Below are 22,023 nucleotides of genomic sequence, written 5' to 3' on the forward strand. Positions count from 1 at the left end.
CCTAGTACAACAAGGGCAGTAGAGAGCAGGAGCCCGTCTACACTGTCCCACCAATGGCGGTCATTGCAGAGAGGGTCCCACTTTTCCCAGACCAGCGGTATTCACAGCGGTTGTGTTCACAGCGGTTCTGCCTTCTCTCACAAGTAGAGGTCATTTCTCCACATTTTGATCCTAAGATTGACTTTACAGCAGTAAATAGATGCAGATGGAGCACAAGGGCTCAAACACAGAATGAGACAGGAACTGGGGTGTTAGCAGTAGAGCACATACTCAGTATTCAGGAGGCCCCAGATTCCACCTTCAGGATACATACACCCAAAACAGTATTCATGCAACAAATCCACTTCCTCACTGGAGGGGCTGATTCTGCCACCATATTAACTGGCCTGAGACAGCCCTAGGGAGGATATATAAACCATCATGGAGAGGCTTTGGTCTCCCCTGCTAGCCCAGGTAAACTTTAGATTTGCTCATCAGGATGTCAGATATAATGAGTCCCGGCCAATCAGAAGTATGCATCCACCCGGAGTCAGGAAGATGAGAGTAATGGGCTGGATCGGCCCTGGGGTTTGGACTATGTATCTTTCTGGGAAACACTGCTAACCACATACCCACCCTGTACCTCTCCATAGCAGTTCGTGGCAAATTAGGAAGGAAGCTAGCCTACGGACGATGGTGAGGAGAAAAAGCTGGGACCAGAGGAGTGGGGAGGAGATTCAAGAGCTGTTTCAGGTGAAGAATTGGCAGATAACTGATCAACAGAAGCCAGCTGTGTCTAAAGGCTTAGGTCTGGTTCTGGAAACCACATACGGTGTTGACTATAAACAGTCTGTCAGGAGCTGCCGCTGGGGCAGGATGTTTACGGGGAAGACAGCGGAAGGGACATAAGCAGAAGGGCTCAGAGTCTCAATAGTGGAAAAAAAAAAAAAACCCAAAACCTTCTCCTTCCGACCCTATCCTGAGTGAGCTGCAGGGGAGGGGCCACCAGCCCCAGTCCCAGCCCCTTGACCATCTGGCCACCAGGACCTCCCCTGAGTGAGTCGTGCTTCTCATCAACAGCTGGAGGGGGCTTTGACTCTCAACAACAGCTGGAGGGAGCCGTGGTTGCCAGTAAAAGCTAGAAGGACCTTGCTTTCCAGCAACGACTGGAGGGAGTCTTGCTTCTTAGCAAATGCTGGAGGAAGCCTCGACTCTCTCAGCAGTATCTAGAATAGGTCTTGCTGACGTTAACCTGATTTCCACACCTCACTGGCTGGCACAATCTACTCTATTTTTGCCCTTTCTACCCACCCCTCACATTCCAGTACAAAGGCCACTTCCCAGGACCCCTCTCTCTGCTGACTCCCAGACAGAGACATTGCCACTGTAGCCCCTGGCATCTGTACTTCTACAAAAATGCTTCCCTGCATCACTAACCGATGAAGGGAGGGGGTGTCTGACTCTCCTCAGAGTCCCCGGTGTGGTATATAGGGAAGTTAATTACTATTACTTTTGCCTTCCTTTTTTTTTTTTTTTTTTTTTGCATTGCTGGGGATCAAATCCTGGGTCTCATGCACACAAGCTGGCCTAGAGGTCTTTTTTCCTTACTCTGGGCTACCCACTGTTCCCTTTGCTTCACCCACTTATTGTCTATTCATTTTTTTTTTTTTTTTTTTTTTGGAGACAGGGTTTCTCTGTGTAGCTTTGCACCTTTCCTGGAACTCACGTGGTAGCCCAGGCTGGCTTTGAACTCACAGAGATCCACCTGGCTCTGCCTCCCGAGTGCTGGGATTAAATGGAATTAAAGGCGTGCGCCACCACAGCCCAGCCGTCTATTCACTTTTTAATACAGCACAGGTTTACTCAACACCAGGCCTCTCTTCAGTCTGCTGTCACTGTTCTCCCTAGAAGGAGCCCCTTGGTGGAGGAGGGGCCGTACTTGGCCAGCAGCAGGTTACCTATTAGATGCATATACAATTTTATATATTTTATATACAATACTGAGGAGGCACTTGGTGACTGTTAAATGAATGAATGAACAAGAGACGAAGCTCCAAGTATCAATTGGAGTAGGGCCGTTTTACACTGTAATAGATGCCTGTACTTGAGTTTGGGCCTTAATATAGGTTATACCTTACTGAACAGTTGAAAAACATCATGACAGAAAGGCCTGCATGTACATAAATATATATGCATCCCTGGAGGTAATATTTGATTGTTCTAGTTGAGAATCACTTTAAGATGTAACCCTGCTCCCCACTGAGCCTCTGTCTACAGACTGGCACCTGTAGGCACCAAGCCAAGACCAGGGATCTCACGGAAGCAATGCAACCCACCCAGATCCAGTTCCTTCCTTGGCCTGGACATGGCTGGTTTGAATCCAAAATATCTCCTGAAGTCTTATAGGTCAAAGGCTCCGGTATCAGCTGATGAGACTTGGGGAAGTGAATGGATCTCAAGGGGCCTGGCTTTATCCATGGATACATCCACTGATGGATTTCTAATGTGATGCCCTTATTGGGAGATGATGGAAAGTAGGACATGGGGCCTGGTCAGAGGAAGGAGGTCACTGGCAGTGTGCCTTCGAAGGCCGTACCTTTCTCTTCCACTTCCCCTGTCTCCCTCAGTTTCCTGGCAGCCCTGAGCTGAGTGGCCTCCTTTGTCCCATGATCCCATGGTTCTGCCTCACCGCAGGCCCACTGCCATGGACTCAGCCACAATGGATGGAAACCTCAGCAACTATGGGCCAAACTAACCTCCCCACTCCTGTGGCTCTTCTCAGACATTTCCTCAAAGGGCTGAGGAACGAGAAGCATCTCTGGGCATCTGAGCTCCGTTCACGTCCCACCGTCTCAGCTGCTCAACCTCGCTGTCCTAGTACTGAGTCTCAAATACAGGGAAAGCCCGCTGCTGACGCCAAGAACAGCCAGTTCACTGCTGTGACTCCCCATGCCCGTATTTCTTAGCACAAGTCCCCCAAAAACACTTTGCTGAAAGGCCACCTTGCAGCTCTGTCCCCAGCAAGCCCTGACGGCATGCCTCTATTTGTCCAGGCTGAAGCTTCCAGGAGGACCTTCCAACAAAGACGACAACTAAATCTTCACCGCTGAAACATCACTGGTGGGGGTTCAGACACTCCACACACGAGCCTCACACCCAGGAAAACTCAGACATAATACTTATTCTCTATGGGGTCAGGAACAACTTCCCAAGACTACAGACAGGAAATCCAAGTTCGAAGAGAGTGACTTCCCCAAGGCTGAAGACTGGCCCCTCTGTTACCCGGCTGGTTCACTGAGTCTGTGGATTCCAGGCCGCGTCAACTTGTTCCAAGCAGCTCAGCTCTTCTTCCTGTCCATCTCCCAGGCAGCATGAGTACCAACCCAAGCTGCTGGATTCCAACCAGGACAGTTAGAGACAGGAAGAACATTTACTGACTAACTGGAGCATAGATTAGGGCAAATTCCAGCTAAACAAATCATGGTTATATTCCTCTGTGTTCTTATTCCCTGCCCTGGATCCGTAAGTCATTCTTTCTTTGACCCTATTAGTGCATCCACCATCCACAGCCCCCCACGCCTCACCAGACGTGCCTTTCTGCCGCACAGTATTATACAGTAAATCTCACAAGAGACTGTTCTCCAATTTTGTGCCTTCTCAGACTAGGGCAGGAAACTGGAAATAAAACTCAACATCATTCCCGGAGAGACAGAGACAGTTCATTTAATAAATCATAACTCTCTCTTTCCCTCCAAGCAGAAAATGATTGTCTGGATAACTTTTAATGTTGTCTGGCCCGATCCGATCGCTGCATTTATGAATTACAGGACTCTTTACTCAGGGGGCCATGGGCATGTCATGTTCTGACACAGCATGGATGCTTCGGGGTGTGCCACAGGGAAGGGCAGTCCAGTCAAGTGTGTGATTTTTAGAGAAGCAGCTTTTCTCAGATTTACTGGTGGGTAAGATGCGAAGTACGCTTGCTTCAATGGTCTTGCAGGGCTGTGTGGAAAAGTAGATGAATGAACAAGAGCTCGGGGGCCTGGGAGATGGCTCAGGGAGTAAAGGGCTTTCGGCACAAGCATGGAGACTGACTTTGGCCCAGGCTGGCCTTGAACTCGTGATCCTCCTGCCTCCGCCTCCTTCAGCAAATCCTACCGGCGTGCGCCACCACAACCGGCGAGACTGACTTTGGATCCTCAGAATCCACATAAGAGCCAGGCACTGTAGTGTACGCCTGTAACCCCAGTGCTAAGCAAAGACGGACAGGTCTGCAGGACTTGGTGGCCAGCCAGCCTAACTGAAATAGTGAGTTGCAGGTTCAATGGGAGACTCTGTCTCAAAGACTAAGGTGTCGTCGATACATCCAGGGAGACAACCAGCATCAGCTTCTGGCCTCCACACAGAGGCGCACGCACATGAATGCACAACCAAAACAGAAAATCTAAAGAATTAAAATTATATAAAAAGAACATGAAATCACTTCGATAAAACTAAACAAAGCCGTAGTGGGCATAGCAGGCGGTGTCTTTAAGTGCTGACTGGCACTTGGTTAAACTGTCCTTCATAGTGTGTGTGTGTGTGTGTGTGTGTGTGTGTACTGTCAGTTTTTATCATTTTTGAGCAAGAATATATATGGAAGCTTGGGATTAAGCAACTTGCTCATATGACTAGCACAGTCAGGAGTTCGAAATAGAAACCAATGCATAGCAAAACTCACTTGTAAAGGCCAGAACCGGCATAATTTACTTCCTGTGACCATTTATAAGGTTCAACTGGGCTGTGCCACACACTACTTTGCCCTAGTGAGGCCACCAGTAGGCTTTTGGGCACTGTCTTCCAGAAGTGCACTGTGGAGGGAAGGGACACAGTCTCAGACACAAGGAGCTGTATCACTCTCTACCCTGCGGGAGACTATGAACGGACAAGCCATTTCCTAACTAGAGTCCTGTCCCAGGATGATGTTCCTGGACAATGGGATCATCATGATGATGAGTGTCTGGCTGCATCTGAGTGCAGAAGGGATGACTTTCTGAGGAGTAAGTGCAGACAGAGAAGCTAGCGAGAGCTGGGGGGGTAGGGTGGGCGGGGAGACCTAGAAGTCGGTGTAGGTGCCACAGGCTGATGGAGAGGCTGCTCAGAGAACAGGAGGACAGCTCTCCTCTGGGTGTGAGAGTGACACACTCACATGAATCTGGACGGACTTCAGGTCAGAAGCCACAGACTCCTTAGCTTGGGAGCGCCGTTTTCTAACGTGAAGCCTCCATATCTAGCAAAGGCTCCACACACCGGACTCCTCACAGTGATGTGTATTTTTGAATCTGAAAGTCAAATGCTGAGGTCTGGCTACTTTGAGGGAGAAATATTATCGCTAACAACAGTGGCTATGGTTGAGCCTGGCTAGGGAGGCTGGCGCCATGCTAAACACTTCATGTGCATAATTTCTCTCCACCTTCATTATATAACTCTGAACCTTTCTAGTCCACCCCTATTTCAGAGATGTGGAAAACTGAGGATGTGAAGTAGTTCCATAATTTATTCAAGGTCACACAGAAATGGGTGGAGGTGAAGTTCAAAGCCAGGGCTCCGCTGGATAGGATACTCCAACATTCACATTCAGAGCTGAGCCTTACCCTGACTTCAACTGCATCGACAGATCTATAGAAACACAGCTGTGAAGTGAAACCTGCTTCATCCCCCAGCTCATGACCTCCACCTTGAGTACGGTGCCCTCCCTACCTACTCATTCTGCTGATATTGACTTTGGTATGCTAGGAAAGTGGGTAGAGACCGCTTGGCCAGGCAGCCCATCGAAGAGAACACTGAAATAGCCCATTTATTCCTCCAGCAGCCGGCAGGATCCCAGCTCCAGCACCCGAGTCTCTAAGTCCTGTTTTGAGCATCCTCTGACTGCTCCTACCTCTTAACCTGACTTTCTTTGTCTGCAAGGTAGAACAGGTGAGAAACAGTGGTCATAAAGAAGGAAGGATGCATGCTTTTCTCTGTTGTCATTGGCCTGCAGGCAGATAGACGGTCTAGAAACTCGGTGCCTCAGCCTCCTCCTCCTCCTCTGGGGATTTGGATGGGGATGGAGTTAGTTCCAGACTCCGAATAGGACATTCCTGACCTGAGTTGGTTTCCAGAGGAAGTGGCAGCAGCCTGAGCTGTTCTTCTCTGGGCGTCAGATGCAGCTCAGGGCAGGTCCTCCTGAGGATGCTGGGGAGCTGCGAGAGGAGATGTGGCAATGTTTTCTAGCCAACCTCTCTTTAAAGGAGGAGCTTTGTGAAGCCAATCTTGTGAATGGGAGAAGATGGAATAAGGAACGGGGAACTAAAGGGAGGGAAGAAGGGGGGAGGGAGGGTGAGAGAGAGGGAGGGAGGGAGAGAGGGAAGGAGGGAGGGAGGGAGGAGGAAGGAAGGGGGGAGAGGGAGGGAGGGAGGAGGAAGGAAGGGAGGGGGAGAGAGGGAGGGAGGAGGAGAGGGAGGGAGGGGAGAGGAAGGAAGGGAGGGAGTGGAGAGGGAAGAAGGGAGTGAGAGAAGGAGGAAGGGAAGAAACCTTTGCCTATGACCATGGAAACCTTGGACTTAGCCTCTGGTGCAGGTCTCCTGGAGTGCCACCACCACCATCCTACTTTTGGTTCTCAACAGTACAGCTCAGTAGATGGGGGAGGAGGACTGTTTGTCTCTGATCCTTATCTGATTGAAAGAATGAGGTGCAGAGAGGTAGAGATGTATAGGGAAATGAGCGAGGGGGGGGGCTCAATACAGCAAGAGACGGAGTTACTGCCCACCCCCCTTCAGACTGAGTGTGTTAGGAGACAAGTTGATAGAGAAGGTACGTAATAGCCCCAACTGCCTGTCCTGCCCCGGAGACTAGGGTTTTGACTGGTTTCCATGCCTCAGCCTCTCACTGTGAAAACACCAATAACAAGTGTGTCCCCAACCCTACCCAGAAGGAGAAACAAATGAACCACAACAGCCAACCAGTGCATTCATTCCCTGGTAGGTGCTTACAGAGATAAGGGGCAAGACAGAAGCAGGCTGGAATACACAAAGGCCAACACAGACTCACTCAGGGGGTGGAAGCGTCCGTCCACTGAGAAGGGTCAGTGGGGGTGGCAGCCTGGCAGAGCCACATGCGGCCTGCTCCTAGGCCCACTCGGATGCGTGAGGCAGGCAAGACAGGGATACCGGACACTACCACTAAAGGGGCGGAGCAAGCGCCCCTGAGGGTCTGGCCTGAGCTGAGTGAAGTGTGCAGCCCTGAGGCTGTTTGGCCCTCTCACCTGCCTCTGACATCAGCCAACGCACTCTGAAGTCTTAAACCCAGGAGGGCCCCAGCCTGCTGCCTCCTCTGGAAAGTCCCTCTCTTTCAAAAGATGTTCACTGAGGACTGGTTTTCTACCTCATGGAGCCTCTGTGGACAGAGAGGTCCCTACATGCAGAGTGTGCAAGCCCAGCCAGGATGTCCACAGGGAGTTTAGCCCAGGAAATGGCCCCAAAGTGGTTAAGGAAGACGGCTAAGGCATTACGATGCTGAATGAGGTTGTCACTCAGAGCTCGGCTCCAGCAACCCTTTCCAAACACTTCCAGAGTAGCAACTCCCTTGGCAATCGCCTAGCACCTTCTGGAAGACGGGTACTACGAGGACCTCTGTTTTACAGATGCGGAAACGGAAACACAGAATAGCACGACTCGCTCCAGGTCACACAGCTATGAAGTGGCAGAGCGAATACTTTTAACAAATGAGCCGATGAATCAGTGAGTGACTCAGCAGATGAATAATTGAACTATTGGGAGGAGAAGGTTGAACAAGGGCACCCGTTAGGATTTCATAACTCTTGTTGCACGCTAAGATAGCGTGCAATCTCTGGAACTTGCCATCGTTACATCAACTCACGGCACCCTCACTCATTCCAGGTAACAGTCAGGATTCCACAGCTCAGGGCAAAAGACAAAACCTCCCTGACTGCATGCCAAGGATGGTTTCTAGCCATATGCTGCTTGTCCATTTTCCACACTCGCTCCACAGCCTCCAGGGCTTGCTTCCTCTGCTTTGTGGGTTTGGCATGGCATAGGGGTCAGTTTCGTCTGTGAAATCCTGTACATACTTCTGGGCACACAGCTGCTTCCTTCAGTCGGTCCTCGGTCACAGGTACAGACAGGGAAACAGCACAAGGTTTTATGCCAGAGCCAATGAATGATTCCACTACAGAAGTAGATCTTTTTTTTTTTTTTAAATTTTGTGTGTGTGCATGTGAGGGGTGGGGGGTGGACACAAGCATTCACATGACACGGCACACATGTGGAAGTCAGAGGACAGCTTTTCTCTGGGAGTCATTTCTCTCCTTCCACGTGGGTTCTGAAGATGGAACAGGTCTTCGGGCTTGCCTGAAGCAAACACTTTTACCCACTGATCCATCGTGCCAGCTCCAGGAAGGTATTTTTTTTTTTATCCAAAGTTCCTATAAAGTGGGTGGAAAGGACAACTAACAGCCCGTCTTATCTTCTCACTTCATTTTAATTTCCTTTTTGGCCAAAAGACCACATTTTTTTTACATTGAAGATTAGCCTTTGAAACTTCCAGCTCTGCACCCCACAGAGAGGCTCTTGGCTGCGGCAGCTAATATATTTCCCAAGCAACAGGCTTTATCCCTCTGACCCTCCACCAGGTGGTGGGATTAGCAGATCTTCCACGAAAGGAACAACACATCTTCCTGTCTTTTGTGAAGATGTTATTAAAAGGAGGGTTTTCAAAGTCACAGGCTTTCACTCTTCAGTTCACTTGAAACAGGTCGACCTCCCAAGGTGCTCAGCTAGGAAGCTGGGGGACGTTCTCAGGCTGGCTTGCAAACTAGATGCTTAGCCTTGCTGATAGGTCCTGTTTCCAGTTCTGGGAGACTCACCATGGCCTTGGGCATCCCTAGGTCCCCAGGCACCACAGGCTATTTGGATTCAGTGCATGCCGACACCAAACAAACAAACAAATAAATAAATACATAAATAAACATAAAATTTAAAAAAAAAGCCATTAGAGGCATGAGCTGGAAGTAAAGATGGCAAAGACAAGTGAGTCCAGAACCAACCATGTCAACCCAGGAAGCCTGATTGGAATGCGCCTCTTGAGGCACACTGACAACAAGCACCAGTCTACCAGAGGGTGGGGTTGCTGGTCTTAGACTCAGGATAGGGAGACTCAGGACCTCCATCTGACTAGGTAGGTAGTCAAAGCACTGAGTCCATGGCCACTAAGGAGCATGGCTCCGATGGGGTAAATCTAGGGGCTTGGGCTGGGAGCTGATGTCCTGTTAGATGTAGTTCTGCTTCCCCATATCCCCCAAACCTCTACAATGCAGAGCTGCAGGGTACAGGATCATGCTCCTAAGTACACTGCATGTGGTCTGGATCTGGGCTCTGAAATTTACTGGGCTCGGAAAGCACCAGGAAATTCCAAGTCCACCGCTTTTGGCTACGGAACGCTATCTACATCAGTGTCTTAATCTCTCTGACTCAGCTTCCAGTTTCTGAATTGGTGACATGAGGTTAGAATAAAAATACAGAGACCACCCAGGCTGCTGTGAGGATGAGGGGTGCAATGTCAGAGGGGTCAGAATCTCCTACCAGGGAGCCTGCTTGTAGGCTAGAGCTGGCTACCTGAGTTGGATTCCCCAGGACTCTCCCAGTGGAGGGAGAGAATAGAAATCTGAAAGCTGTCCCCTGACCATCATTAAAGTGCTTTTATATGTCGACACCTCACAGTCCCATGGTCTGCATGTTTATCAGCAAAGCAGGAAGAAGCTTTATGAAATGTGACCCTCAGAAAGTAACCCAGGTACAGAAACTCAAGCCAGAGGGAGCTGGGGCTCTTTGTTCCCGAGGTGTTTTAGCTCCCAGACACTGGAGGCTCTTTCAGGCCCTGCAATAGCCATAGTTCACCAAAGCCCGGGAGGGTCCCATGTAAGAATCCTTCATTACATGGCCAGTGAAAGCAGAAGATTCAGTTGAAGCTCCCAGCTAGTGTTCTTTGGCTCTAAAGAAAGAGTTGTGTTTGTATTTTCTTCCCACTGACCCCTTTATTTCTGAAAAAGTAAATGGCCAATTAGATGAATTGCCATCTTTCATGTGGGCCTGTTGAGCATGACACAGTATTTTGGAGTTGTTCCATCTCAGTTAGAAAAGTCACAGGTTTGCTTTGTTTTTATTTTTTAAATATTTATTTATTTTATTTACTTACTTACATACTTTAATGATGGTTTTTTTCTCAAGAGCTCTCTACTAAGTAAATATGCCTGGAGGTAACTTTTAGCCAATTGGCTCCATTAGTGCCTGGTGCGTTCAAATGGGTTTTTGTTGTTTTGTTTCAATGAAGCCAAATCTATTACAATTCAATCATTTGGGTTAGATTTTTTTTTTAACTGTATCTGGTGAAATTTAGAGGAAGTACTTTCTCTGCATATGTCAGCTATCCCTTCCCAATGTCACTTTTTAATTCTACCAAGTCACTTGGAACTAATGTTCTATTCAATTGTTCTATTCAATAATAATGCAATGTAATGAATATATTCAATAAATAGATTGATCTATTTATTTATTTTTGAGAAAATGTCTTACTATATAGTCCTGGCTGGCCTTGAACCCAGAGATCTACCTGCCTTTGCCTCCCAGCTACTGGGAGATTAAAGGCATGTGATTTCAGGTCAAATTGATTTTGAGTTTTTTACTTTTTATGAGCATTGACTGGTGTTTTGCCTGCATGTATGTCTGCGTGAGGGTGTCAGATCCCTGGAACTGGAGTTACAGACAGTTATAAGCTGACATGTGGGTACTGGGAATTGAACCTGGGTCCTCTGGAAAAACAGCTAATGTTCTTAATCATTGAGCCATCTCTCCAGCCCCAATTTTGATTTTTTAACCCTTATTTTATATTTTCTTTAAAATTTTCAAGTTATAGATGGGAGAGCACATATTGCTCTTCCAGAGGACCTGACTTCAAATCCCAGCACCTACATCAAAAGGCTCACAACCACCTGTAACTTCAGCTCCAGGGTGATCTGATGCCTCTGGCCTCTGTGAGGACCTGTACTCATGTGCACATACCCCCACACAGAGACACATACATATACACAATTAAAAATAACAAACATAAATTTTAAAAAAACTTTTCATACTTACATGGCTGAATAACTTCAGCATTTTAGAGGAAAAAAATAAAACAAAAACATACATAGAAAGAATCAGAAAAAAAAAAGTTCCAAATAACCCCAGACTAATTAGAAGACACTTTTAACATGCAAATATTCTGGTCTTATTATGTGATCTTTGAATGGGTTTTTTAAATGCCATTGTGGGGGCACAACCTGTCCCCACACCAACCTGTCCAGAAATTAACCTCCTCAGGAATGAAAAGCTGGAATTTAGGGAGTTAGGAAGATGGATCAACGGGTAAAAAGGCTTCCTTTGTTTCAGAGAAGGACCTGAGTTTGAATTTCCAGAACCTATGTAAAAAGCCAAGCACGACTGTACACACCTGTAACCTCAGCACTGGGGATCAGAGATTGGTGGACCCCAAGAGTTTGCCTTGACAAAACTGTTAGCTTCTGGCTCAGGAAGGAGCCCCATATCAAGGCAATAAGGTAGAGAATGATAGAGGAAAACACCCCATGTCCTGCTTTCAGTTATGAATGTACCACTGCATAAAAATATCATTGCATAAAAATATCACTGCATGTGCTTTCATGGGCATGTACCCACTCAGATGCATGCACCACACACATACACAAACACACATACACAGAAGCCCCAGCATTTGTTGGGCAATTCTTATAACCCAAGATGTACAGTGAAATTATTAATAAATAAACTTGTTTTTTTATTTAAGAAATTTTTTTATTCATTTCTCATATCAGCCACAGATGCTCCTCTCATTCCTCCTCCCCACAACCCACCCTCCATCCCCTCCTCCGAAAGAGTAAGGCCCCCCATAAGGAGTCAGCAAAGCTGGTACATTCAGTTGAGGTAAGACCAAGTCCCTCCCCACTGCATCAAGACTGAGCAAGGCGTCCCACCACAAATAATGGGCTCCAGAAAGCCAGCTCATACACAAGGGATAGATCCTGATCCCACTGCCAGGGGCCCCTCAAACAGACCAAGCTACACAACTATCTCCCATATGCAGAGGGCCTAGTCTGGTCCCATGCAGGCTCCACAGCTGTCGGTCTAAAGTTTGGAAGTTCGCATGAGCTTGGGTCAGTTGTCCCTGTAGATTTTCCCGCCATGATCTTGACCCCCGCCCCTCCGCCCCCTTGCTCATATAATCCCTCCTCTCTCTCTTCCACTGGACTCCCAGAACTGTGCCTGGTGCTTAGCTGTGCATCTGTACACCTGTGCATCTGTTTCTATCAGTTACTGGATGAAGGCTCTATGATGACAGTTAGGGTATTCACCGATCTGATTACCAGGATAGGACAGCTCAGGCACCCTCTCCACTATTGCTAGTAGTATAAGCTGGGGTCAACCTTGTGGATTCCTGAGAATTTCCCTAGCAACATAAACTTGCTTTCATATTGGTTGTACAAAGTATATCTTTGTGACAGAAGAGGAAACTGAGGCAAGGAACAGGTGAGTGATCTGGTCCGTGAACGGAGTATCTAGCTGAGGTGCCCTGAGACTTCCCATTGAGATGTGAGTAGAGATAAGACAAGCTGGGGGTCTGCAGGGTTTCGATGTGGTATTAATGGGTCCTCTAAGGATTCATACTGGAAACTTGGTCCCCAGTAAACAATGTGAAAAGAAGGTAGGTGGGGCCTAGGGGGAGAATGTTAGACTAGACCACCCCCATTCCAGCCCCCTTTCTGACTCCTGATTATCTCTTCCTAGTGTGCACTGCCCTTAATGGCGTTCACTAGGACCTGACCCAGCAAACGTCCCAAGAGTCAATGCCATGCTGCTTGAATTCTCAACTCCCAATACTATAAACTAAATAAACCTTTTCTCTACAATTTCTCAGCCTCAGGCATTTTGCTTTATCAACAGAAAATGAATAAAGGGCCTTGCTACTATCACTACTATCTCATCTTTGATACACTTAGGGGCAATCTGATACAATGGGTTAAACCAAGACTTCTAAGAACTCTGTGGCCTCCACCTAAGGGATTTAGCCTCTGGCTTCTCACTGACAGTTGGGAATCTTTGGACTGAAGTACTACTGCCTCAGGCTGTGGCAGAGTCAACTGAGACAGCAGGTATGGGATGGATCTCCTCAGTCGACCCAATTCCGACTCCATCCAGTTCCCTTCTCAGGTGGATACTGTAAAGACACCCCCTCCTCCACCCTCTGCCGCCTCAATTCCCTGCCCCATGCCCTGCCTGCATCCCTGGCTTCTGGGTGGCTGTATTTTCAGAAGCTTGAGGCTGTACTTAGCAGGTCAGACTAGGGCAAAGTGCTTGTCCTTCTTCTCCAGTGCCCGCGGTTTCTCCCCAGAACCTCTGCGGATTTGTACTGCCATGCTCTCCTGGATCCTAGCCTCTTCCTGTGCCTCCTTTCCAGAGGCAGAGAAGGTACCGTGTCATTTCCTGCTGATTTCCCCCAAGTGCTGCCCCAATCTCTGGGGGTGGGAAAAAAGTCCTTTATGCAACTCTCCACTTCCATTTCCTGTCTGAACCCAAAATGTCAAGATGTTTAAAACACTACGTACTTTGGGGCATACATTAAACACTTAAGAAAAAGTAGATGCTACTGAAATCCTTCGGGGGGGGCAAATAAGACATGCTTACATAAACTCTTGTCTCCTAGGCCCCTCCTAACTCCTGGAATAGAGGCAAGGTGGGCCTTTTTCTTTACTATCTCCCACTTAGGACATGGAAGGTCTAACATGTGAGCTGGGACAAACCCAAGACCCTGGAGTTCTAAGTCCCAGGCACCAGTTTTCCCTTCTTGGATTGGCCCTCTGACCTGGGAAACATCCCGACACCAGACCCTTCCTGTTTTATTTTCCTCCCTGTTGCCATGAGCGATACCCTGACCAAAAGCAACACAGAAGATAGAAAGGTTTATTTTCATCTACAGTTCACCACCGAGGCAAGGTCTAGGCAAGAGCTAAAGCAGGGACAGTAGAATGCACAGGTGCCGCTGGTTAATTAATTTTCATCTGTCGTTCTCTTGCCTCATATAGCTCAGGACCCACTTACTCTCTCCCCCTCCCCCCCCCACCGCCCCCTGCCTAGGGAATGATTCCACCCACAGTGGGTTTGGTCTTCTTATATCAACTAGCAATAAAGACAGACAAAAAGAAATGGCCACAGGCACATCTAGGCAGTCCCTCAACTGAGGCTCTCTTCTCAGTTCATTCCAGATGTGGCGCGTTGACATTTTAAAACTAACCATCATACCTCCCCCCAGGATCATGGTGGCTAGACTCAGTCCTTTCTGGGCACCTTAAACTTGATCTAAGCTATCCTTCTCCCAGCCAACCTACAGTGTTCTGGAACCAGGCTACTGGCCCTGGTAACAGTGCTTTGGGGCCGCTTCTCAGTCCCTGTTCTGACTACTTCGTAATTTTGCACTCTTGTTCTTCTTTAGAGAAGAACATCCCTCCCCCCACCCCCTCTCTCATCCCTCCCCCCACCCCCGCCTTCTCCCCTCCACCCCTTATCCCTTCCTCCAACAGGGTAATTTCTCCCATGGGGGGACAGCTAAGCTTGGTACACTCAGTTGAAGCTCCTCCCCGCTTTATCGGGAGTGAGCAAAGTGTCTGACTATAGGTAATGAGATCCAGAAAGCCGGCTCCTGCACCAGGGACAGATCCTGATCACACTGCCAGGGGCCCAGAAGAAGGGGTTTTTAAAGGTTTTATACAACTCAAAGGAATGAGAAAGGCAGACTCCTCTAGGGGCAGCATGAGGAACGTTCAGAGAGGTTAAGGAGCTGTTTTACTTTAAAATCAGCTGCCTCTTTACAAGGTTGTCCAGAACTTCGAACTCCAGTCCACCATTTAGAACAGGCTCATGCCCCGGCCCAATCTCTTTCTCTGATAGACTTAATTCAACGGGAACTTGCAGGCTCTGGAGCTTCCATGAGAGAACCCACACTTGCATCTTCTCCCTAGGCCCACAGTCCAGCAGAGAGGCCCACGCACTCACTCAACGTGGAGCACAGAGGTGCAAGGCCTGACCTGTTCACACATCTGGCCTGTGGCCCTGCCCCCTTGAAAGCCAGCACTTCCTCCCACCTCTGGCTGCTGGGTCCAGACTTTAACTCGGCCTCCCAAATCTGCTGTTCAAATCTACACGGGAGTGATGTGTGCAGGTGTGAAGTGTGAAGTCAGACACTCACAACGGAGCATTAAGATGTATTTTCAAAGCAAATCCAGCGCAGCCTCTCAGCTTCCCACACAATCATGCCGAGGCCCATCATCACACTCTCAGAAGCTTGCAGTGAGGGCACCGCAGGCTCTTACCATCCTAGCATATAAACCAGCCAGAGAAAAGGACACAGTGAGGGAAACTGAGGCCCAATCACCTGGTTCCTGCGACCTTCAGTTCCCTTACCTCTTTGTGCAGAAGCCAGAGGCAGCCTCTCATCTTAGGAGCTCTATTTTCTTGCATACCCAGGGTGGAAGACACTTTTGATATCTGTATTACACCATTCAAGGAAAGACATCTGTTCTGCTACAGACCAATAGTTAGCAGAAACCCTGCACTCCCGAGGCTTGGTACCTCCCCCCGCAGGATTCTTCTGTGGACCCCTCAAGGAAGAGAGGCTCACCATCTGGTGGCCATTTCAGCACCAGTGACTTTGGTTGTGATAAATACCACACACGGCACTACCCTTTATCATCCCATGCATCTCTCCCAGAGTACTGAGACCTCTGGGACAGCAAGAGTTCAAGGACTGTGTGTTTTTCCACTCCTGGTATCTCCAGCTCCCTGTGAGGTATGTGGAACAAAACAAAGTCCCCATAAACACTGGCTCCTATGGAATCAAAGCAATTCAGCCGTCTTCACCAATGTAAGCAAAGAAGCAGTGAATTCCAGACTTTCCAATGATATGTGATGTTGGGTCTCCAATTAGACCATCAAGATGCGGGTGGATAGAAATGAGTGGGTTTGGAGATGAGGGAGCTTAAAAGGTTAACACACCACTCTGGTGCTGTTCCCCTGGGGCTCACAGTTTTGCATTAAAGCAAAGGGGTGGAACAGAATAATGTCTAAGGTCACTTTCCGTCCGCGGACAAGGAGGTCACCCTGGTGTCTTTGCAATCTGCCCACAGGAGCCCCAAGATATCACAACAAATGCACTGTCAGGTGTCAGAACTCATCTCAAAACCCAGTGTTGAGAACTGCTGGCAAACGTCTGACCTGAGAGAGGGCTGAGCCCTGAGAGAGGGCTCAGAAAGACAGGAAGCCACCCTGTCAGGGAGAAGGGAGGGGCTTGTGGACTGGGGGTAGGTAACATGCTCCAGTCGCCCCAAGCAGACTAGTTCTGAGAAGAATCTAAGTAAGCATAGATGAGGTGGGGACTGTCTTCACAAGGAGGCCCCAGGTGACTGTGGGCAGAGCACCACGGCTTCTTGTTTTGCAGAGTGAAACCGAGACCCAGGACCCAGAATAGCTTGGGTGCCTCATTGCAAAGCAATCGAGCCTTGGCACTGAGACTCAAAGGCCGGCTCTCACCGGGGTCACGTTTGGTTTGAGTTCTTCTGACCAAATGAGAACAGACAAACTCTTGGGTTCTCAGGCCAGTGATGGGACGTGCAGTTTCCATGTGGATCATGCAACTGCCCAGAGGGTTCTGAAAGTCTGATTGTGGATTTCTTCTGACCAGGCCAGCTCTCCATGCACCAAGCAGCCATTGGGAAAGTATTCTAGAAGTCTCCCTCAGTGGTCTCACTTTCCAGTTTTCAGTAACTTACAATCAGCTGAAGTCCAAAAAAACACTACATAGAAAATTCTAGACGTTTTAAACGGATAGGTTTTAAAGCACCTTTAATTGCTGAATATTGTTATAATTGTTCTATTTCGTTGTTAGCTATTGTTAACCTTTTGATATGCTCAGTTTAAAATTTGGACTTTGTTATAGCACTCCACGGTAGCCAAGGTCTTGGATATCTGCGTGGATCTTGGGAAATATCTGTTGATAAGAGGCCATTGCACAAGGACAAGTTGACTGACTGACTTTACTTTTTTTCTTTTCTGTTTGCTTTCTGGAGACTGGGAAGGGCTTGGGATGAAAGTTAAGGTTTAGCTTCCACAAAGCTCCGTCCAAACACAAACCCCTTGAGTCAGCAACTGTAGCCAGGAAAACTGATGGGGGCGGGTATCAAAGGCAAACATCTGGAGAGTCCTTCCCGCGAGAGGTCTGCCTGACACTTGTTTCTAGGGTAGAATCCTGACAAGACAGGCTGCTTGGGGGAAGGAGATGGAGATTCATTTGTCAAAAAGCCGTATGAGGATCTAGGATCTCCAAAGCATCCTTTTCTTCCAGGCCCATACATGGATAATTTCCCAAGCCTGAGAGGAATCAAGTAATCCTGCAGAGGTCCCAACCTGAGGAGCAGTGTGGGCCGGGCGAGGTAGCAGCTGGCACCTGCAGATTAGACCGTTAGACCCGGCACCGTCTACAAATAGCTCAGAAAAAGTCAACTTGGGGCTGCAGAGCCCAGAAGAATCGAGCTCACACCCTTAAAGAAACCCCCGTGGTCAACTCCAGCAACACTTCCTGTTTTCTAGCTCCAGATCTGGTCGGATGTTGCTGCCCGAAGCAAAGCCAGTCTGGGGAAGCCCCTGTTAAGCCCATGCCCTGGCTTTGTTGGTCAGTATGACTTCAACAAAAAATGGTAGGAAGAGGAAATGTCAGAAAGGACAGAGAAGTTCACTTTTCGTTCCTTTGGTCGGCTCGTGTCCACGTACGCACACACGCACAAGCATACTGTAAGCATATGTTTGCACAGTATACATGTACATACAGTTATGTATAGTGTCTATTCTGCAGGGCTCATTTTGGAGCCTGTAGTAATGGCTCCACTTTACAGATAAGGAAACTGAGGCTCTGAGAGGCTAAATCACATGTTTACAGCGAAAGTCTCCATCCTACTACATCCAATTTTAGGCACACGCAGGAGACACAGAATGGTGGATTTTAGCTGTTTTTTTTTTTTTTTCAGCCATTCGCGGAAGTTCAGAAAATAACAAGGCTTTGGTGTTTGGGGCAGGAAGGGGAAGTGCGTGGAGGCTCAGGGGCCCAGCCCGGCTGAGTCTTTGGTCTCCCCTTCTCATAGCTTAGCCTAGCCGTTGTTTCCAAGGCAGCCAGCAGGGGGCAGTGCACCTCTCTTTTTCAAACCTGGGGGCGCTCTGGGCCATGATCCAAGAAAGAAAACCAGGGGACACCGCCCGCAGTTTCCAGAAACATGCACACCGGTTTAGCGAGGGGGGTAGTAGGTGCTCAGCGCGCTCCTAGAAGCCGCTGGATGAATAAATGTAGTAGTAGTGGTAAGGGACGAGGGGCGTTCCGAGGGCCAGCGCCTTCCGTCCTAGAGGCCTTTTCGCTGAGTACAGTATCAGCACCTACCATGTGCCAGGAGCGGCGGCAGAGACTGCACAGTCCCGTCCCCTGCTCCTAACAGTTTTTCTTCTGGGGAGCACCCCTCACCTGCCGCAGAGAGGGGTGGGCGCTTCATCTCACCACAAGTCCATGAGGGCGTGGGGGACGCGCGGCAGTGATAAACTGGGAGAGGAGAGGGTTCCCCACAAACACAGTGAAAGTCAGGCTAATGCCTGATGTAGCGATTGAGCGAGCTTGTTCCAGTGCTCGGGGTCACTGATGTCTCCTGGGACTCAAGCTCCGAGATGCCGTGGCCAGCCCAGCCCCCACCCATTCGCGCGCTCCTGGGCGCACACATCCTCTCATGGAGTGCCACCAATTCCTACTGGCTAGGACCCTTGTGCAAGAGGCTGGAGACACTCCAGATTCCAGCAGACTGGGAATGGGGGGGAGTGGGTCCGGGCACTCTTTCCAGAGACCCCGTCATGCGGCAAGGCGAAGACGCCTTACCTGTACCACGAGGAGGGCACCGGTTGACTCAATGCCTATCTCGAGTTCAGCTGCGCAGCCTCCCGCAAGGTCACGCTCAAACACTCACGCGTAGAAGAAAAAAAACAAACAAAAACTCCGAGGGCTGAAAGTTGCTTGCGCAACGGTCCGATTTGGAGCTAACAGTACTCCAACCAAGTCGTCTTGTCTGGTGTCACCGTTTCCCCAACCCGGTACACTTATCAAAGGGGCGGACCGTGCCCTGCGCAGGTCACACTATAGAAATGCAGACAAGTTGCTAACTTTTGTCACATTATTTCTTGGCAGCTGCGGCGCCTAACGGGGTTGGGGCGGACTCCCAAGTTTCGAGTTGCCACCGCTGTGCTCCCTCTGCCCACGCTAATCCACCCATTTGCCAACACACCTCATCCAGTTGTCCTGTCCTAAGTGCCAACTTCTCCCGGAGATCCGGAGCAGCGCGGGATTAGAGGTGTCCTGGGGGCCAACAGCCTCCTCCCGGGTCTGCGCCTGCTCACAGCGGATTGGGAGACTCCATCCGGATACTGTCCCACTATCTCTGGTCTAGATAACTAACGGCTCCAAGCGTCCCTACAGTGTCCCAGCCCAAGACCTCGGCTTCTCTAGAGAGTGTGGGCCATCAGCTCCTGATGGAGTCTCCTACCCACGGCCCGGGCGAGGATCTACTGTGGTGCTGGGTGCAATGTCACCGTGGCCGCTCTGGCAATCTCTGCCACAATCACCATAGGCTCCCCACTGAGCTCCGGGAGCCTTCTCCAGTAAGCACCAAAGAGCCTGGAACCCCAGAGGTGGAATCTCCTCCCTGACACTCTTCCTGAGACCACCGTGGTGGCCTGGCTGAGACAGAGATCTCTCTCCTCCTCGTGTCTCCCTCTTGGCGCCAAGGGTCTTCGGTCCCACATCCACTGTCATACCTTCCTAACCCCTTCCCCACACCTTCGGTTCTGGGGTCCGGACGATCACCTCTGTACTCAGAGAACACATGCGGAATTTCCCGAGCTCCAACTCACGAGGGGGCACCGACCCGGGGGCACCCGGACAGCGACCAGCTGGGTGCGCACTCACCCAACGCCCGAGACACGCCGGAGTTGCCCGGCTTGGGGGCACTGAGGAGGTTCGGAGAGGTATCTAAGGAGATGTGTCCGGGATACTCACCCCGGCCAGCTCACACCTCCGGGTCCTCTTCTACCTCCTCTTCTGCCTCCTCCTCTCTCCTCCCTCCGGTCTAGGGCTCTTTGTCTTTGCAAAGTGTCGAAAGTGTCTGGCATAGTGGGCTCCGCCGGCGGAGGCTAGCGCCGGGGAAGCGGGAGGCGGGGTGAGGATGGGAGCGGCCTCTGGAACACCTTCCCCCGGGTGTAACGGGAGTCGGAGGCGGGGCGTCCGGGGAGGGGCCACCTTCGCCCGCCGGCTGGGACCAAGCGGCGACTTGGGCGCGCCCAGCCCCGCAGCCGCCTCTGCGACTCGTAACCCTCCCCTTCCTCCGCCCAGCGCCCGCCCCTAGAAGCCCGGGCTCCCCTGCGCCCCTCCCGCCGGCTTCGGCTCGGCTTTCCCCTTGCTTGGGGCTTCCTGCGAGCCCAATATAGCTCTGCCCGAGCCACGTGGACCACAGCGGACTGGGTGGAGGCCGGACCGGCCTGAGAGATGCCGGAGGAGGCGGCGCAGGGACTGGATCACCGCCCCAGGAGAGGGGCTTTGCGGGAACAGCGGGCGAGGCTAGGGAAGAACTCCCGAGCGGCCTAAAGCTCGTGGGGTCAACCCCGGGGACGAGCTGATGGCCGTGCACCGAGAAGATGTGGCTGGAGGTGTCCAGAAGAGCCCCAGTCGGGTGCGCAGTGGAGAGAGGTGGCGATCCCCCTACGGGTGACCCGGCAGAGCCACCAATTCCTCTAAGGGCGTGGGACTCGAGGTGGGATTTAGGGAGTTTGGGGGAGGGGCATGGCGGGATTAGGGATCGCGGATACCAGGGCTTTGGTCTGTGCAGCCCGGGCTCAGAGCCGCAGAGTCTGGCGCCGTAGCATCCACATCCCCGCCCTTCCCGCCTGCTCGCCACGGGTTTTACCCTTGTAGATGGACCGGCGGCAGCGCGGTCCCGAGCTGAGCTAAGTGGGAACCTGAGTTAGAGCGGTCCCCAAGGTAGTTTGGGGCTGGGGATTTGCTTTGGGGATTAGGCTTGCAGCTTTTCTGTCCCTCTCTGTTTTAATAGGGAAGTGAGGCTAATGGATACGGAATTTACCAAGCGAGGGTCCTAGATCCTAAATAGTAGGTTTAAAAAGCATTTATAAAATCTGGGTTGTCAGTTTGTATCCTCTCACTGGGACTATTTCTTCTGCAAACTTTTTCGTGGAATGTTAAGAGGAGAGACAGGGTGTGCAGGAGTCTCCGTTTTCAGCCGAGGCTGCTTCAAGGGATAAACCTTTGCAGTGGAGGAGGCTAGGGCTGCCTAGCTGTTCACTCATCAGAAGGAGATTGTAATGTAGGAGCGAATTTGCTGCGCTTCTCCACGATTGTGTGATTTGGGGCTCGTTGGGATGTCCTCTGTTTCCTGGGTTTGGTTCCTTAACGTCCTCACTTGCAAATAGTCGGCTTCTGTTTGCTAGGGTGGTTGTGCTGAGCAAGTGGATACAGGCATGCAGAGATCCTGAAACTGACCTTGGCATCTTCTGAGAGCCCAGTTCAAGCCCTCTGCTGAAGGAAGAAGGAGTGGTTTTAACTGTGCTCCTGGCCTGTCTAGATAGGGTAGAGGCATTGTGTAAGACCTGGGGAAGTAGAATTGATTAGAAAGGAGGCAAACAAAGGGAAAATAAACTACTAGAAAAAAAGGGGGGGGTGAGACCCACAAATTCCACTTGTCGGGGTTGGGGAGTACTGTGCAAGGACTCCTTCCTTCAATTAAGCCTCATTGGGGCCTTACCTGCCACTTGACTGCCCCTATCCTCAGGGAATTTGAGGGAGGGATCTCCAAGGTGTCTATGACCTGTG

General features: G+C 50.1%; 1 protein-coding gene across 3 annotated transcripts in view; it reads right to left on the minus strand.

Annotated features, from left to right (window-relative positions):
• Positions 1-20,371, minus strand: part of St3gal1 (ST3 beta-galactoside alpha-2,3-sialyltransferase 1) — a 76,984-nt gene extending 56,613 nt beyond the window's left edge. The window contains exon 1 of one of the 3 annotated variants that reach the window (XM_052747934.1): positions 20,200-20,371. The gene's annotated coding sequence lies outside the window, so the exon portion shown is untranslated. Of the gene's footprint in view, positions 1-19,026; positions 19,169-19,429; positions 19,552-20,199 lie in introns of those variants that run through there. The other 2 variants (XM_052747936.1, XM_052747935.1) reach the window with 2 other exon arrangements.
• Between the last annotated feature and the right edge of the window lie 1,652 nt (positions 20,372-22,023).

The sequence above is a fragment of the Peromyscus californicus genome, unplaced genomic scaffold (genome assembly GCF_007827085.1).
Source record: "Peromyscus californicus insignis strain IS unplaced genomic scaffold, ASM782708v3 Scaffold_20__1_contigs__length_68692818, whole genome shotgun sequence".
In the NCBI taxonomy this organism is placed as follows: Eukaryota; Metazoa; Chordata; class Mammalia; order Rodentia; family Cricetidae; genus Peromyscus; species Peromyscus californicus.